At 39.6% G+C, this 19,730-nt stretch overlaps 1 protein-coding gene across 9 annotated transcripts in view; it reads left to right on the forward strand.

The window, feature by feature from the left end:
- The first annotated feature begins 1,716 nt into the window (after nt 1–1,716).
- The window catches only part of SLC7A11 (solute carrier family 7 member 11), a 111,081-nt gene continuing 93,067 nt past the window's right edge, over nt 1,717–19,730 (forward strand). For 6 of the 9 annotated variants that reach the window (XM_068404303.1, XM_068404313.1, XM_068404310.1 and 3 more), the window contains exons 1-3: nt 1,726–1,785; nt 2,812–2,940; nt 5,650–5,833. The gene's annotated coding sequence lies outside the window, so the exon portion shown is untranslated. Of the gene's footprint in view, nt 1,786–2,811; nt 2,941–5,649; nt 5,834–19,730 lie in introns of all 9 variants that reach the window. The other 3 variants (XM_068404306.1, XM_068404305.1, XM_068404304.1) reach the window with 3 other exon arrangements.

A 19,730-nucleotide genomic window follows, 5' to 3' on the forward strand; every position in this document is an offset into this window, starting at 1 on the left:
AAGAATTTTCAGGACCTCATTTTGCATATACTTGTGAAGTGAATGGATGTGAAAGTTGATGTGATTGCTTGTGTGTGAACATATCTCAAAGGTAAAATAGCCACTACTGGATTTTCTTTGTCTGTAAAACAAGAAGTCTCACATTTGACAGGCTGCTTACTTGCATCTGATAACTGACGGTTTCTTCTCCCAGCTCAGTCATGTCCTGAAGCCTTTATTATCCTGCTATTGTCTTGCAGGTCAGAGGCTACAGAACAAATTATTGTGATAAATGTCAATAGTTAATTTAACTCCCATTAAAATTTTCTGTGTCGTAAACCTTAAATTAAAGAGTAATGGCATCTCTTTTATTATTCTCCATGGCAGTAAAAACAGTATTACATCTGGCTTTGGCTCGCAGGGAAAGGATGAAGTGACTTGGAAAGCTGTTGCAGAAATACAGGGGCAGAGAACGCAGTGGCCTGCTGCTTTTCATGATTACCTGATACTCTGCCCAGCGCTCTTGGTAAGAAGGTGGCTGATACACTCAGCTGGGTCCCGACCCTGCCCAGAGGCCAGTGGTCTTGCAGTGTGGCTGGTCTCCTTTGGCACAGGGAGTCGTGCAGGTAGTCAGACCTCTCAGAGCTGTTTGAAATTCCTGAAGGTACCACTATTAATTGCAGTCAGCTATAATGAACCATGCAGGAAGTTTTCTCCTCTGTTCCCACAATGAAAAAGAGAACTAAATTTTTTTATTTATGTTTTTTTTTAAATGACATGCACGAGCAGAATGGGCATCCCATTTTACAGATAACACAAAAACTCAAATTCATGTTGGAGCCACTTAATTTCTACTGAAATTCTAACTCCATTCACTGAGGCTGGAGTGGGATTCATTTTTTTAAATCATTTTTAGCCATTGCCCTTATGCAGTACCTGTTTTGAAGAACTATATTTTCAAGCCCTTTCCTCTTTAAAAGGAAATGTGCTCTAAAAGAGTGATCCCCAAAAACTGTGTAGAATATGGACTAGAATGCTGGTGTGGAGGGAAGAAATCTGTGAAAAACCCCAAAACTAAGGGAGCTGGAGGAGATGGACAGGAAACCTATTTTCCCATTGGCACCTCTGATTTTGTGACCTTCCTGTAACGATAGCAAATTTGGAGCTTCCAACAGAATGGGAGTGCTTTTCTCAGTTTAATAGGTAATGTTATAAATCTTAATGTTAGAGTCTATCTGGTTGTCTAAGTTACTAACAATAAAATGTGAGTCTAAGCATGTGAGCAAAGCATTGTCTAATAATATGTGCTTATATTTCGCTCACAGTTTCACTCACAGTAGGTCCTGTGGAAGAGCCATAAGTCCATGATTCAGAGTGAAGTCATGAGGTATGACCATAGGTCACTTTCCTTGATTAGCAAAGTGCTATATGCTACTGGGAATGCAAGCACATACCGATGGATGTTTGTGTGACTTGCCCTCCCACAAACTTTATGCAAAGAGGCTGACAGTGCTGTTAGCAACTACAGTCAAATTTCAATGTTCTCTGTTATAAGCGTGTATAAACCAAGCAAAAATCCCCCCCAAAAGAAAAATAAGGAAAATAAAATATGAAAGAGCAGGCATTCCCTTTCTTTGCAGATGACAAACCCTGACCTGGCATTAGATGTCACACCGACGAGACGGTGCTACACGTCTTATTATAGCATTGCACCCGTGCTGTCAAAGTATTTTTTACCACTTGTGTGGTCTGTTGTGATGGTCATCTGTCATGCTTATGGGTTCAAGGACAAAATGGCTGGTTTATGTAAGTGTTTCTCCATCATCTCTTGATAATGTCATTAGGTTAGAGATGAAGTGTCTTGTGATTAAGTTTTTGAGAAGTTATATTCAGTCACTGTTAATTGTTGGCAGATGCAGATATATTTATTAGTAATTAAGTGTCATTCAAAAGGAAATTTACAGTTATCTTAAAGTTATTTATTTTTTTAATGTGAACGTTATTTTAGATTTTTTTTTTTTTTTTTTTTAGTCATTAGAGGTTTTAGGTTACCTACATTGGCTTAAGGTCTAGCTGGTTATTTTGTATTTTATTTTTCTGCCTATCTTGAGAAATAAATATTAGGCAAAGCTGAAATCTTCTTAGGCTTTCTATGTTTAATGACACATTGCTAAGAACTTTGAGGATCCTTTGAATCTTTACTGAGTTTTTTAGAGTATAATAATTAAAACAAATGGTTGAAAGCTAAGCAATGTTCTGCACTAATCCATCTGTCATATTGGCCTTTAAAGCGAGTTTTATTTTTTACCAGGAAGATAATTTTGGTAGAACTATCCCTCCCTACTAATAATCTGTGAAAAGTTTTTACAGAATTTGATTATCCCCTTGAGGAAGGTAGAAATATTCCATGTTGCTAGGTTTAACTTGTTGTCATGCAATCTTGATTTTTCTTCTCTGTTGAGATAGCTTACTTGATAAAGCACATGAGTTCAGAGATAAAGGTTGAGCAAAAAGGAAGCAACACAGTTGTGAATGGTTTTAATGCCACAACTTTACTATAACTATACCATTTTCTCGTTGCTTCTGCAAGTGCCCTGTGACAATACAAGGTTTCATTTTTGTGTTCTCCAAACACACACAGTCTTTTTTGTCAGACTGCAGCATGTTCATGAAATGAGGATGAAGCTCTCAGTGGAATGTTGTAGCAAATTTGTTTTGTGAATCTGAAAGGTCTGAAAGAGAGGAGCTTTATTTGGCTCCCTCCAGTGTGTCCCTGTTGAGTTGCCAGTGGGTCTTTAGTCAGTGTTTTTCCATGTCTTTTTCCACCTTCAGCCTGTTCAGAGGTTCAAGGTAACCAGAGTGCTCCAGGGGTGTAACTGATTCATTGTAGAGTCCAGGAAGAGTTGAAGAAAATATGAGCAAAAATCCATCCAAGAAAAATAATTATGGGATTTGGAGGAGGTAGGTAGGGGACCTTGTGTCCTGTATGTGTGCATCCCATTGGTACCTCTGCTTTCTGTATTTTCCCTGCTGTAAATGGAGAGCCTCATCAGCTGAGGCTCTCTTTAACTTCTGAAAAGTTTGAGTTCTCGAGTATATTATCTGTGTAGCCCCTGTGTCATATAGCAGAACTGATCTCAAAATGGTAACCTGGTCAGCTGTCTGCGGTTTGGTTTTGTTGTTTTTTTTTTTGTATTGGCATACAGGAAGAATTCTTATAAGGTGGAAAAAATATCAGTGGATTCAGTCGTATTTTTTTGCTGTTTTTTTTTTTAAATAGAGCATTATGGTGGCATGAAATTTTCAGGATGCTTTGAATGTTTGATCTGAAAATGAGAAAACCTCATAGGCTTCGGAATGAAAGTAACTGATACTGGAAGGGGATTAAAAATAAATACTACAGAAATTTTGTAAAATATTTTAATCTTATGGATGAAATATTTTTGTGAGTAATAAGTAGGACAAGGGTTCTCTTGGGGTTTGAGCCTTTCATTTCTAATGTATCAATTCTTTCTTCTTTTGAAATATACAGGGAAAGTGCTAAGGTAGCCACCTTACTCCATAATCTATTATTTGAAAATAGGCAATTAGGAGAGCAAATAATTTAATATTAGTTGACAGATCATTAGCCTGTAATACAAAAAGAAGGAAAAGTCAGGAGCCTAAGGAAGCAGTAGCTATATTTGGAGTGAGGAAGAAAAAAAGGTCTTAATAGTGACGCACAGTAATAGCTAAAGAATAGGCACAAGAAAGCAGAAAATTGCTGGTACACAAAAAATTTGGACTGTGTCTCGCCACTGAAGCTGAGTCAGCTTGAATCTGAACACTAATTGGTGCTCATGGCCTGCTCTCTGTACTTCTCCTTCATGACCTGGTCCTGTCTCAGGTGATGGTGTGTGCTGAGTACCTGAGTGAATGGCAGCTGCAATGAGCAATTTTGGGCCTCATTTCCCAGAAGGCTGGGTCTTCATTAGGAAAAATGTGTTATGAATGACTGAAAATAGAGTCAAGCCCTGGTGAAGATAAAGTAGCTGGAAGATTTAATGTGCTAAGATTACATGTATACGTCCTCCCATTTCAGGAGGGAGGAAATGGGAGAATATGTTGCAATAAGGGGGTACAGCCTGGAGCATGAGTGTGAAATGGGAATTTCGTGAGACTGAAATAGGAAGCTGGACAGTCCCATGAGTAGCCTTTTAAAATAGAGATTTTCTTATAATGAGTGATTTAAGGCCACCACAAACCTACAGTCAAATGCCTTGGCTTTCTAGATCACATAATTCATAGTATGGCAACAAACCTTGTTATGGATCTTTCATAATGAAGAAGGAAAGGTATAGGGGATACCTACCCTACATGTCAAACTGCTGCCAGACCTGTAGGTGGTAATACACGTACCACCTGTGTGAAACCATTCCAGTAGATAACAGCAGTAGCAGCAACAGGACATGAATGTCCTAAGACAGGGAAAAGTGCATTCAGCAGGAAAAAAGGAGACATGTTTTTCTCTCAGGAATTTGTAAAGACTGGGTTGAAACTAATAACTAATCCTTCACTCTAGGCAAGTCAGTAAAATGCATTCTATTGTTAATTTTGGGGGATTTAATTTTAGGTATGATAAATCTCTAGCTGAACAATCACCACCTGAAATGCAGTTTGCCAATTACTATGTTGTGATTTTGGATGGCTTTTAATTTTAACTAACTGTAGTTAGAACAATCATTTTGCAAAGCATTTTTGTCTTCTTTCACTTTTTTAAGGAAAATTTTTTTTTAAAATTAAATTTAAATAAAATAAAAGTTTGTTCTTCCCTTTTTAGTGTTCATTCAGAACACTTACCTTTTGTTAAATTTTCTTTTCTTCTCTCCCAGTATTAAAGGTTGTCTTTAATTACTCTCTATTTCTTCATGGCAAATTATTAGGAAGTAGAATCTGTAATGGTGATTAAAACAAATGTGAAGTTTTCTGTATTCTCTCAGAAACCTGGATTCTGAATAGCTTAGAGTAATATGCAGTTCTTGAATATTATCTAATTATATGTGTGTTTGTTTTGTTTTAGTGTTGTTTTTTTTTTTAAACAAATCCCTAGGAGAGTAGAATCACTGCTCTCTTTGTAGTTTTAAGTCCCCATCCTGCAAAAATATTTGCATAACAGTTTAGTAGCTACTCGCAATTTAGGAGTATATACCCTTCTGAGTTTGAAGTGCATTTTTAGAGAGACCATTTAAAGTACCTTCTAGATTGCTGGCTGGATATCTAGTTACGTGAGATTATTCTATAGGCACAGTTTAGTATAGATCTCGTTAAAAATTATATGTATATAACATCCTTCATTTAAAATAAGGATGTGGAATTTCAATGACATGTTTGGACTGACTTGGCATTGAAAAATGGAGATAAATAATAGACATAGATTTATGGAGGAAAGACATCTTAGTTGGAGAACAGGTGAAACAAACTTGGTTAGTAATGGAGCCTGTCCCTCCAAAATCTGAATATAGGGTAAATATAATACGACATATGTCGTATGTCGGAAAAAATAGGGAGTGATCTTTTGAGTCAAATGGTAGCTGACAAGGCTAGGAGCTCTCGGGAAGACTATTCCCTCTGGTTACTCTGGTTTTTTCTTTTGTTTTATATTCTCCATGTATACATTTACGATTGTAACAGAGGAGTCCCGGATTCCAGCAACACCTTCTGGCAAGGTTTTCCTTCAGCTGCTTTTCCGTCCCTCCTCTCAGTTAGATGAGGACCCTGCTTATGGAGTGCATAGAGGTGCTCTCGGGAAACTGCTTGTGCTGGGATTCATCTCACCTGACTTCAGACGTCTCTGGGATCGATGCCTAAATTGGAGGTAGTCACCCTAAACTCCTTGTGTAGTCAAAGGAGAGACACATGTATTTTTAGTACGCAATTTCCCCGATCCATTTTCAGTTCCTTCTGGCCTGTGCCCTGTTTCTTTCCATTGACTCTAACAGAAGTCCGGGAGGGGGTATGGGATACCAGATGTAGGTATATCCCCCCTGTCAGAGGAATGATGCAGTTCTGTATAGTAATTGACATTTTTAATGGGTGTTGTCAGTGCGTATTTCATGAACAGCTTTCTTTCACTAATACAGGAGAGCAGAGTAGAGGAGGAAGGATCTTATAACACTGATTTTGGAGGAAATGAGATTATCTAAATAGATAAGTAAGCAAATAGTTTCCCCTAGATTTTTACGTGAAATTGAAGTTTTTAAACACAACTACCTCGGCTTGTGCTGATTCTCGATGAAGTGCTGCTTCTGTGCAAATGTACAGACTCTTTAATGCATAAAAAATGGCTTAGGCCCAAATGAAATACTACAAGTTTGTTCTACGACTTCATTTTCTATGTGTTTGTGTGGGCCAGAAGTTCAGGGTACCCTACAGATATGAACCATAACCACAAAACAGGAGACTGAGTTGGGATTATAGATGACTGAAATTTTCTAATGAGCAGAGATGCTCTGTACTTCTAATTTCAGTTAAGGATAATCAAAACTTCCTTGCCTGCTAATTTGTGAGCTATGGAATGATCTCTTTTTTCTTTTTTTTTTTTTTTTTTTTTTTTTAATAGAAGAGGTAAACTCTTCTGAAATATTGTCTCAGTGCTGGAAATTCCTGAGGTAGTCTAAATGGAAAATATTAATCAGTATTTTTGTATTTATAAAACTGATATTTCAGGCCACAGAGATTTACCCTTTGTGCCTAGAGTGAGCCCAATAGTTTATGCTTGAATTAGGAGTGCTTGGTTTGGTACAAAAATCTGTTGTGGCTGGTTCTGACTGGCTTATGCCAGACTCTTTTAAAGATGCAGTTCTCTACAGTCCTTCACTTTTTCTCTGTCATACATAAAAATCAATTTCTTGTGTTTTAATTGTATTATGGATTCATATAAAAACTTTACAAAACTATAAGCTAATTTAATGCTTATTGTAAATGTCATTCATAATGATACTCATGTCAAAATTAGCCTCACCACTCATTTCTCTTCACCACGTCAGAGAAGTGTATGAGCTGTTGACGAGGGTCGACATTTCATCAGAGACCTTTGCAGTTTTCTGGAAGCCCTGACTTCTGGAGGGGAGACACTAATTTTTTATTAGAAAAAGAGGATAATATGTTTTAGATCTCTTGGCTCAGCTGATCTGCAGGGAAAAGCCTGAAAATACGAGCTTAATTACTCCTCAGTGTCCAGACACCACAAGAAAAAGGGATCCATCCTGAGAAAGATACTTTTAAGAGGCATTTCAGGAAGGGGATTGTTTCAGAAGGGGTAAAGGCTGACTAATGAGTTTATAATGCCAGGAATTGGTAAGACTGTGTTCTGGAAGTGAATTCAACCTGTGCAACTGGAGGCACAGAAATTACTTCTCCGTTTTATCTTGTGTGTGATAGCTAACAATTTAATCTGCTCTGTTTGTTGTGCAGGTCGGATGCTCTTCCTGGTTAGAGGATTACTGGAACAAAAAAGCGCCTGTGCTTTCGAAACAATTAGTCTGATCCTCCAATTGTTTGTGTGTTATAAAGCAAGATAATCTTTCAGATGTTAAACAGATGTGTTTAGATTCTGAATAATTTGACACTCAGTAATGTGCTGGGTGTTCTGATCACCCAGTTGCAGGCCCATGTTTCATTTGGAGGTCACCTTAACAAAAGGAGGTCTCATATGAACAAGAACTTGGCGTGCCTCTTTGATCAGTCACTTATGCGAAGTTACTTTCCCTTTCAAAGAAAATTCTTGCTGAAGTATGAGATGTGAGGTTTGCAGGAGTCCTGGCCGATTCAAGGTTGACTGTTGTGTAAAACAGTGTTGGGCATGACCACAGTCTCTTCTGATCCTTAGATCTCTTATCCAGTTTGTAAAACTTGAGCAGGAGTGTGTGAGCAGGGAGGAGCAATTGAAAAGGATGGGAGCTGGATTTTCTTCAGGGCCTATTTGTCCCTGGTGGGATGACTGTTTGCAAAATGAGCAGTATCTTCTCCCTTTGACAAAGGGGAGATGATAACTTTTTCTGTAATAAACATTTATTTCCTTTGAACTCATCCTCTTTGTCACTTCGGTTGCGCCCTTTCTCATCATGTCCATTGTTTCCCAGAGTTTTGTTTCAGTTTGGTTGTTGGTGGACAGAGGAGAGGAAATGAGCTCTCATGTCAGGGAGGGAGGACCAGGCTGGCAGATGTGCAGCACCACTGGCAGTGCAGGTTGTCTGGGCGCTGTCAACTACTGCTGGCACCGCTGGAAGTTTTAGAGAGGCTGGTGCTGGTGGCGTTTTACTTTAGCCCAGATGCAGAGTTATTCCTCAGGGATGTGTGTCAGGATGGCAGCTGAGGCTGGTCATGGCATGCCTTCCTCCTTCCCTGAAGAACCCTAAGGGCTGCTGCCACGTAAAACAAACCCTACCCCAGTTACCCCCACTACTCCCTGATCCCAAGCACAGAACAGCTGCTAACATTGGCTTGCACAGATGTGTGCTGGTGAAAGGAGTGCAGGCATCCTTCATCACGCTCTTTGTTTGGGTTAGGCGCTTTAAAGTAGGTGCTTCAGTATTCATTCACTGGCTTATCCTCTCTGCATTTCTTTTTCTTGATTTTTTTTTTTTAAGGATATCAACTTGTATGAGACGAGGAAATGGACAACTGTCCCCATTAGAATTGCCGCACAAATTGGCACTGTATCATTTCCTTGTTTATGCTCAGATGAACTTTGGTTTCTGTCAGTTCTGTTATTCAGATGATGTGAATAAAATCTGACAGTGTAACAGAGCACTTGAGACATGAATAGTGTGCTTTAACACTAACCTGAATTCCGTGGTTCATTAAATAAAGGATGAAAAGAGCGTACTAGTCCACAATCAGATTGTCATGTTTGCAGTGACTTGGATGCTCTGTTACCTCTGTCTCTCTGTGTGCTTCTCAGGGAGTTTTTAAGTCACAGGAAAACCACTTTTACTTGCCCACGCTTTGGCTTCCTGATTGTTTCAGATTTCTAACCCCAAGGTAGTTGGAGCTCATACACTCAAAGTCTAGCAAAACTCATTGTTTTCATACCCTCATTTGTCCTCATTAGTATGTCTCTGATATAGAGATTAGAAATCCACATGATTAGAAAGAGGCTCAGCTTTATGCAAAACTATTCCTTCTCCTTGAAGGGTGGTAGATCAGTGTTGTGTATCTCCTTGGCTGGCACCATCTCTTTCTCCATCTTTTTTCTCAGATATTGCACTGTCAGAAGAGGGAGTGCACTGTGAACATCACTGGATGAGAACACTTAGTCCAGATAATTTTGATTTCGTGGCTTAACATGCAGTGATTTTACAACTATATATAAAACCAATGAAGCATTTAGACTGTTAGAGGTTCCAAAGGTCTCAGGATGTGGCTTAATTGTTCTAGAAATGAATCCGTTGGGATATGAGTGTAAATCTGTCTTCTCGTCGGTCTCTGTAGTATAGTCCTTGTGCTTCTGAGGAAAATGTTTGACATTTCAGAGAAGAAAGAAGTAATATAAAATGCAGGAATGCTAGTTCTTCATATAGACCGGGGGATGTTGTAGATAAAGCAGGAACACACCGATTTATGCATGTTGTCATATTCGTGTTAATTTGTTATCATTTTTGAAGTGGTAATATCCTTAAAATAAGTATAGTTGTTTCTAAATGGTTTATTTTTAAAAAGACGTGTTCAGTTCCTCTCTTCAGCTTTCATGCTTACACCTCAGACACATTGCAGTGAAGAAACTTGGCTTGATCTTCCAGACCTCATCAATTATAGCCAGGTAGGCTTCTGACCTAATACAGCATATATGCTAGTTCTTGATGACATAGGTAACACTTAGCTATTTTTAGTTAGCCCCACTCATATCCCATTAATTCTTTATTTCAATAGCCTGCAATGAGGATTGGCTAAAATCACAAGACTAGGATCAGAATTAGAAAGAGTTATTAGGAAACTGAAACTTTTGTTATCTCCCTCACTCGTACAGAGCTCACAAGGGAAGAATACCATGCTGAGGCTGCTTTTCCTACCTACCTCACCAAAAGCAGTTCTGAAATAATTTTTATTGTGTTGTATTTGAAGATGGTGATTTAAAGCCTCTTTGTAAGTATATTTTGTTAAGCAGGCAAAAGACAACGCAAGGACACTCAAATGGCTTTCCATTTTGCCATGGGTAGCAGATGGGGTCATTTAACAATAAAGATTACTAAATGGGCAACTTACACACTGTCTCTGTCTTCTCGCTACAATTACATACTCTCACACATATATCATCTTGTCCAGAACCGTATGCATACAAATAAACTGCAAAACCACTTCCAAAGCTATTGTAAGAAAGGAAAACAGTGTTCAAGTTTTATCTTGTAATTCCTTCATATCAATCACTGGCTTGTACCTCATGTTTATTATTCATACGAGAGGTTGTAAGGTGGGACATCTTTTTTATGCAGGACAGATTCATTTTCTGGTCATGGATTGCAGATATGAAGGGGTTTTGTTTATAAACCCATTATGTAAACTCTTTGCCTTGTTAGTAGTTTATAGAGCATAGACAGCACAATTCTTTTCCAACTTAAATAAGCCTTAGACTGCTGTAACTCTTGGGAATTCACTTAAGTTATTCCTGGTTTATAGTACTGTAAGAGAAGAGTTGGAGAATACTTGGCTTTAAGAAAATGGAACAGGTTTGAATTTTGCTAATACCTGGCATTATGCATTCCCAGAACCTTAAAATTACGTGTGTCTTGTAGGAAGGCATTTTCTTTGTCAGAACGCTCCTAATAGAACTTGTTTTGGAAATCAGGAATCTACAGCATTCAAACTGTAAGTTTCCAAGTCTCTGCCACATTGGATTTGAAGTGTAATGATGTCTAGGGAAGGGTACATTTATTTTTTCAGCCTGTACTGCTTGCTTTTGGAGCTTTTAGATTTCCATAACCAAGGTTTGCATCCCAGTGTTCATAGAAAGGAAACCTAGATGTGCAGGCTATATCCAAATTAGATGCAAAGTTATGTGCCAATATTGCTTATGAGAATGCTGCTGTGAAATTGTACGTGTTTTGTACAGGACTCAGTTCTTTATAGGTCTGAAAATGGTGGGATATGGAGTCTTTTCTCAGCTACCTCTGAAGCTGACTTGGTTAGGGGACATTAGCTTCCTTCAGAAATCCTTCAAGAGTCTTTTTGGTAAGATCAGTATCTATCTGTTAGACCAAAGATTGAATTTAATTGAATTGATACAAAGTGTGTAGATTGGAGAAACTATTAGGGCTGACTGCGTGGGATGGGTGGCATCATCTGACTGACCCACCACTGCCTGTGCTGTTGTTGCTGTGGGCAGGGAATCCTCTTCTCCAGATCTGCCTGAAAGGCACCATTTACATGCTCCCCTTGCTTTTCTCTTTTCCTTTTTCTTGAGCTGTCTGTTTTGACTGTGCAAGTCAGCAGTCCTTAAGGAAAGTCACCTAGCAAGATCATCAAAGCACTGACTTATGTTAATAATAAAGCAAGAACATTAGTAGATCCGTATTTTCTACCTCTGAAGGAATACATAGGAAGCAGAAGTTACTGAACACTTGGAAGGATGTTTAGCTAACAACATTGCATCCTTTTCAGAAAATTGCTTCTCTGACTAGCGTCTAGTCATTTCTTGAGTGACCCCTGTATCCTACTGGTTGTCTTGGTATGTTTCCTACATTACTGGTCCACACAGTGCTCTTCTGTTGCATTATTAATGGTAACCTTTTCCCCGCAAGCTGTCTTGTTAGTCAGGCATTGTTTTGACCACCTGGCCTGAGTTATCCGGGAGGAAAATGTCAGTGGACAAACTTGTAGCTTGTTTGGTGCCCCTTCAATAATGCTGCTGTTGTTTTGTGAGTTTTTTTTCTACCTGTGGTAATTTATAGCAACTGCCACGCTTGAAAGTGCAGAGCACAAAGTTGTGCCTATAATCATGGCTAAAGGCAGATCCCTGAAACGTTGAGCTTTGCCTTAGTGCTGTGGTTTGCATCAGGATTTCAAACGAGGCAAATCGTTCATCTAGGAGAAACAGAACAGCAGCAGGGAGCCCATAGCCAACCAACCAACACAACCCCCTGCTTGACCCGACATGTGATCAGAGAAATGCAAACACAAAAACTTTCTCTGGAGAAATGTTTGTGGATGGCAGCTAGCCTCTGTCTTGTGCTGCCATATCTAAGCATGACTGGTTGCCTGAGGTTTGCTTTTTTTTCCATAGGAAGTGTATGATTGCCTGATGTTCACCAGTGTTTCTTGCAAGGTAGCTGTCAACCTACTGGGAATTCCAGATCAGAATAATAATTGCAGGATTATCCTAGCTCTGCTGGGTGGTGTTTCTTTCCTAATGCTTCCCCTGAGCTTTGTTTGATGTCTTTTGTGAGTCTTTCTTAGATGGAGAAATGGAAAGAAATACTTGTTTTGCTCTTCTAGCATTTCCTAGATAGGAGAAGGGTTATGAATATTAAATTTTCTATCTATTCGTATTTTCACTCATTTACTGTTGCTATTTTCCAATAAACACTTCATTGTAATAAATATTATTGAAGGCTCTGGCATATGATCATTAGAAGTAGCAATAAATATTCGGGGCTTAATGTTGAGCCGGTCTAACGGAAGACAGTGTTTCTTGTTGGCTCTGGTAACTTTGGATCATGCCCTAAGTGCTCTCTCAGACTTTTGATGTCTGCTCACTTTCCAATGAACTCTGATAACCTTAGTGTAACTGAGATGCTGAGAGTGTTTAAAGAGTGAGAATAAAAGGAGGAACTGAGTTATTTGACACTAGATCTGATAGAGAAGGAAAAGAATAATGTTGTAGGAAAGAAGATGTAATCTTAAATATTTACCGCTGTTGTCGATGTCTCTGGACTGATTTAATATGGCATTATAAAAAAAAATAAAAAAAGTAAATTGTGCCGGACACATTTTCATTCTATATGAAAAAATAAATTTAGCTGCAATCCAGTAAATGTTTAGGAAAGTAACAGATATTTTCTTGTATAAAGAACCTAAGATCAATATCACTAACTTTTCAAAAGGACATAAAGTTGTGCTTTTATTATATGTTATAAATAACATTGTCCTTCATATTGTGTCCTCAGGCAAACAGATCAGGAAGTCTTTATGGAGCAGAATTTGAGTTCAGTGTGCTCAGGTTTTTGCTGCCTGTGTCTAGGTTCCACATGTTTCCATATCATTACTGTGTTTGGGTTTTTTTCCCTAAAAAAGTTTACCTGCTTTTTTTGGGATGGCTGTCTTTTCTAGGGTTACTACTTTAGCCCTGGTTCAGATATATATAGCTAAAGAACAAAATACTGCCTTCAGAATATTCCTTTTAGAGCTAAGCAGGGATACAGTGCCTGGGATAGCTACAAAAATCTAATTTTTTCAGTTGCTTTGGTGGAAGAATAAAGTGTAAAGTAGCTCTTGTAACTTTATGTTTAAATGTTATTAGTTTTAGTGAAGTTACGTGGAAGTTAAGCCTTCTCCTGCTAAGCACACAGCTGTTGAAATGAATGAGTTGGTTGTAGTTTCTGTACTGCTCATATACAATTTGAAAGCACATTTATGTACCAGCACACTCCATAGCTCAGTACAGGGTTCATACTGCAGCAGAAATGGGTCCTGAGTGGTTTTATAGCCACCATGGCCAGTGTTTTTCTTCTGGCCAGTGAGTGGTGAAGAGCCCACACACAGCTCTTACCACCTCCTTGGACCCAGAATCAGAAATTCTGGGCAAATGGTACCCGCCTGCCTGCTTAAGAGCATGGGCAGTTTTCAGGCAGGGCAGAAGTGAAGTTGTTATTTGTTCCCATATAAGCCCTGTTTCAGGTGTTGAAATGTTTCACTAGGCAGTGGTCAGCCTAACCCAGGGTGGTGTCCCAAGAGCTACCAGTGTCAAAGGGCTCAGAGAAAAAGTTGCAAAAACCACCCTGGATAACAGCTTCTCATCAGCTGTTATCTATATGTTATTGTCTGTTGGGTATATTTTCACATTGATGTAAGGATCTATTTGGGATTTATATGGACAGTGTTAGATCCACAACCTTAATCTTTGTGTTTTTAGTTTGACAATTAGATTTAAATTGGCAGTCATGGTGATTTATATTTAATTACATTTTATTGCTGACTATTTTTCTGGCAGTATCCTGTCTCTAACTGTCCAGGCTGGCTTCTGAAGGGAGCTAGTTAGAAAAGTGCCCCTCCAAGGGCAAGGATTAGAGAGGAAAGACTCTGAATGAAGGGTCTGTGCTGAAGGAGGAGAGAGTGGTCAATATAGGCAGAGTAAATGAGTATGATGTTTTTCCCTGACTTCTGTTTCCATTTTCTTCCAAGGCATATTACCATGCAAAATTTGCCCGAGCTGTCACATGTCTAAGGAAGACCTCATACGTACATAAAGGCAAATGCAAATTGGAAAAAAAAAAAAAAGCCTCTACTGAAGTAGTTCTTTTAAATAGCCTAGTAATAATTTAAATAACCTGTGAATTTATAGGAGAAATATTACACAAAAATATGCATCTCTAGAAGATGCTTGTTGGGCCTCAATTGATTTGTTGGATACAGATCAGTAAGCATTAAATTTATTATTTCTGGTTAGTCTTAGAAACCCACCGAAACACTGAATTATAGCATGAAAGAACACATGTTTAGGGTTGATTTTATTCTTAAGGCAAGGGCTCAGCATTAGTGTAGAGCTTAAATCTCGCTGCCCCTGTGAATTCTTCCCCAAATCATTGTCCTTTTTGAAGCCTGGAGCAGATTTGCTGATAAGGCACGAGTCCTTGGTCTTGATAAGGAGGTCCTTGTGCAGAGAGAGCCAAACCACCCACCTCCGCTGGAGCTTGCTTCCAGGAGGGACCACCGCCATCCTGGTCCTCCAGCATGGTTAGCTGCTCAGTGGAGCTGGAGGCTTTGTCAGGAACGCAACAGTGAATTAGCATCAGATGGCTAAAGCTGTACTGCCCATAGCTGTCTGCTCCACCCCGCCAGTCGTAAACCAACTTTGATGTCAGGTTACCTTAAAACGCTGAGCGGAAAAGCAGGGTGAGTTAGGAGTTGATTCATGAGTGGATCAGACATCCCTGCCTCCGGGGCAGCAACATCTGTTAGGCAGGTGGGGAGGAAGGCAGGGAGTGGTAGCAGCTTCAGCTGTCCAATTTTCATCTGCTGCTGCATGTCTATCAGAGCCCTGCGGTCACAGGTTGCCCTTGATTAAAATGTCCTTCCCGGGCTGAGAGTTGCTGCTCATTGTTCTCAACGGCATTGAGGTTTACAGGATCAAAGGTTCTGGCTTTGCTCGACATATGGCCACAGGCCTATTGCAAAAGCAAACTCTTCCTACCAAATGCGCCTGAACTGTGCGATGCTTTCTCCAGCCCTCAATGTGGGGAGAGGGAGGACTGCAGTTTGAAACTCCAACAGCTGCCTTTTCCTCCTGCTTTTCCAGTTTTTCTGATATCTTCTCCACCTTACTGGATTTGTCAATATCTACACTTAATTTTACAAATCTCAGTCATTTTCGCTGCTTATGTTGCACTACAGTTTTCTAGCATGGTTCAGGAAATCTTTTCGCTGTTCAGACCAGCTGCATGCAGCAGTTAGCCACCCAATACCACAGGGTTAGCCTGGTCAGCAGCATACTCTCTTTTGGGGCATCCCAGTTGTTCTCAATCTAAAGCCCACCTATCATGGACAAAAATCCGTGGTCAGTCCTGGACTTTGCAGCCAAAATAATTAACCTTAAAAATTTGGGTGTAGTTTGAATTTTTTTCTGCTTTGTTTGGTGGCTTGCTTTTATCTGTGGGAGTCTCTATGTGGTTTTATTAAAAATGATAATTGTCATTTATGAATGGTTTCCTGATGTCTTGAAGACCACAGACTGAGGAATGCCAATCATCTGAAAAGTCTTGCCAGTCTCTGAGAAATTTCAGTCACAGCCAAAGTCTTTATTAGTAAAGCAGAAGTTGCTGAGAGTTGTCAATTATGCTTGTATTTTCTTGACTAACCTCTCAAATTCATGTAAGATGGAATGAGTTGGTTTCCCTGATGAAATTTATCTGGTGGCGTACTCTGGAACTTTACCTAAGCTACACTTAGACTATATGCTGGGGTCAACTATGGTGTATCCAGGTGTCCTCTGTATAGAAGCTAGGTTTCAGGAGTAAAAGATGGCTTGGAATGCATGTAGATGCAGAACTGGGAGAAGGTATGAACTCCTGCCTTGGAGTGGAGTGCATGCCAAGCCTGGTAATACAGATGGAGCCCAAACCTCTTCTGTTTCTGCTTATGATGACAAAAATAGCATTGCTAAATAATACTGGCTTTCCTCCTGGCATGAAATCCATTAAAAGGAAAAGACAGGCACTTGTTCTTGTCTTTTATCCTGAAGCAACTAGTTGCATTGGAAGTGGTGCTGAAAGAAGGAACCTCACTGTAGGATGTTCTGGCAGTACTTACTCAGCAGAGACAAACAAGGGGGGAGAATATCAGAAAACAGGATATATGGGTAAGCAGGACAAGCCATGTTGTAAAATGTTTCATCAGAAACTGAAATTTTTCTCCTTGGTTCTCTTCATAATTTTTTTTTTAAATTGTTTTTCAACCGTTGCCTCTTATTTATATGTATTAGTGAGAAATACAGGAGTAGTACTGCTGGTGCTCAGACCCAGCCTAAGTGTAAAAGCTGTAGTGGAGCTTCTCTCAACTCCCATTCACTCTGAGCACTGGAAAAATAAAAATGCAGATGCCTAGAATAGGCAAAAAAAAAAAAAAAAATCAGTATTCCCAGTGAAACACATCCTTATAGTCTCCAAAAGTTTCTTCTGCCTTTCCTATAGCCAGTTCAAATCCTATTATTTTACAGTTATGACATTATTATTCTTCTAAGATGGCGAATCAGATATATACCTTAGAATAGGAAAATATTAGGCATAACGTATCTCTTCACTCATTTTTAGTCTGCTGCTAATGAGCCAAGATTGACTTGGCTCTGTAGATGTACAGGGCTAGATTCAGATTAGACACTAAATACACTTACATCACAGGAAAAAAAGAAGTTGCTAGTTCTCTGAAAGAAAATGTTCCTCTTCTACGCTTTCATCTGCTTGCTTTCTCTTCCTTTTGCAGACCCCCTAAATTAATGAGGGATTGTTTTTTTTCAGTTAATTAGAACTATTAACTAGATTATTTAATTATCCGAAGTTTAGTGAATCACTCTGCTTCTAGAGTGAGTAAGAAAGATTTGATCAGGTAAATATGTATAGCTCAGGCAAGTATCTGTTTAATGTGGGAGTTGGCATGGGTTTGTGCCAAATTTTATTTTAGTTTGGTTTTTTTTTTTAGTACAAAAGGCAAGATGCAAATAAAGGTCATCAGATATTCAATCTGTTTCTGTCTCTCTGAAGTGAGTGCTAGTGATGCATTGGTGAGGTATGGTGTTGGGTGTGCTCTTACTTCTTCCATTGCTTTCCTTACTCCTTTCCTTCCAATCAGGGTCTCTCTCTCTTGTTCTGCCTCAAATTAATGGATGAAGATAACTACAACAGGTGGTGTCTCCTGTGGGCTTGCATATGGTTAGGGTGGAAAAGGCACTACAGCCACAGACAGACTTGCACTAGACCCCTAGCAGACATTCCCGAATCTCTTTTCCACGTAGCCCTTGCTACGCAGCGGGTCGCAATGTGTCTAATCGCACTGTAACGAAGGATTAAAATCCGTAAGTATGACCTGCCTCAGAAGAAGAGTGGGGAACAGGGAAGGTGTTGCCAGTCCCAAAGTTCCCGGCATTTCTGACTTGTTTCCTCCCAGGCAATCTTCCCCAACTCCTGTTCTCATATGTTCAGCTTTATACTTTTGCAGCTTTCACTGTAAGAACTGCTACTGAGAGGATATAAGTGAAATTGTCAACCAAATGTTTTTATTATCATCTTTGAAGCTTTATTTCTTATGCTACATCATTTTTCTCATTCAGATCTGCTATTCTGAGCGTGTGCCTCAGGGAAGCATTAGAATAACATATTGACTTCTGCAGCTCCTGCCTCTCTTCTTTCTCTAACAAGCACATACACGAGTTTAAGACCCAGGCAGGGTGCATGGAGCCATCATGCCGACGGCTGTTGAGCTCAGTTCCCCTCTTTGACCTTTAACTATGTCTGCTAGAGCCTGCTCTCAGACTCTGCCTTGCTGGTGCCCAGGGCGCAGGCAGTGCCGGATGATTGCCTGCACACCTCCACCTCACCTCTGGTCTTGGGCAGCCTTTTCCATCATGTACTCAGTTTCCTTCCTAATAATTCCTGGTTTCAAACATTTTCTCTGTCTTGTAATGCTAAGACAGCATTTTCCACAGTGACTTCAGGGCATCCTAGTGGTACTACCTAGTTTAGAGCCATAACTGTGCATGCGCGTTGAGGATTGCTGCTTCCATGTGTACCATGAGGCACTTGCCAATGTAGTGCTTGCCAAGCGACAGGGTTATAATATGTTAACATGCAGTTTTTTGCAATTCTTTGTAGCCAGCTTAGGTTTGATTCACCTGGATAATTTTGTGTCATGGTCAGTTTGGCACTTTGCGGTCTTCTCTCTTCTCAGATTGATTTATGGAGACGCTGGGGATGCAGAATGGGGTATAGCACAGACAGCCCTGGTAGTCTTGCTCTGCTGCAAAAACTGTCCCTTTCTTTTTGTGTCTTTTAACTGGTTATTAATCCAGGAAGGGATCTTCCCTTCTCTCCTGGGTACTTTTTTTGAAGTTAACTGAAAGTTTGGATGTAATTAAGCACAGAATGTAAACCTTTGGGTTCAGAGGCGGGGCCACAAAAATGATCAGAGGGCTGGAGCACCTCTCCTGTGAAGAAAGGCTGAGAGAGTTGAGGTTGTTCAGCCTGGAGAAGAGAAGGCTCCAGGGACACCTTATTGCAGTCTTTCAATACTTAAAGAGGGCTTATAAGAAAGATGAGGACAGACTTTTTAGCAGGGCCTGTTGTGATAGGACAAGGGGAGATGGTTTTAAACTAAAAGAGGGTAGATTCAAACTAGATACAAGGAAGACATTTTTTATGATGAGGGTGGTGAAACACTGGAACAGGTTGCCTGGAGAGGTGGTAGATGCCCCATCCCTGGACACATTCAAGGTCAGGCTGGATGGGGCTCTGAGCAGCCTGATCTAGTTGAAGATGTTCTATGATTCTAAGTTAATTAAGCAGGAGGAATCTGGGTTGTGTTTGTCTTTTCTTCTTCAGGAAAGAAGTTGTGAGTGGGGTAGATCTTTCAAAAATCATGAAGGAACAAGATGATATCCTGTGCAGACAGAAAAGCATACCTCCTTCAGATGGTTCAGTCTTTGTTGTGGTGTCTTGGAAATAGCATGGGTATTTCTGCTAAGCACTCTGCATCGTTAAATACTGTAAGATCTTTGCATTATTAATTGTTCTCACATTCTTTGAAGCAGGAAAACAGCCAAAGGTTGATAATCTTAATTCCCAGTCCCCTTATATAATTTAACTAGTGTTCAGTGACCTTTAGCTGGAGAATGATTTTTCAAAAGCCTTTTCAAAATCTATTTTTTACATGACGTCCATACTTTCAGCTATGCCTGAGATTTTGCCAAGCTTAGGGGAAAGTCAGGACATTATACAAAACAGATCATCTTGCTTCTAACCACACTCCAATAAAGAAATAAAATAGATCAATAAAGCATGTTGAAGCCATTATAA

The sequence above is a fragment of the Nyctibius grandis genome, chromosome 6 (genome assembly GCF_013368605.1).
Source record: "Nyctibius grandis isolate bNycGra1 chromosome 6, bNycGra1.pri, whole genome shotgun sequence".
NCBI classification, from domain to species: Eukaryota; Metazoa; Chordata; class Aves; order Nyctibiiformes; family Nyctibiidae; genus Nyctibius; species Nyctibius grandis.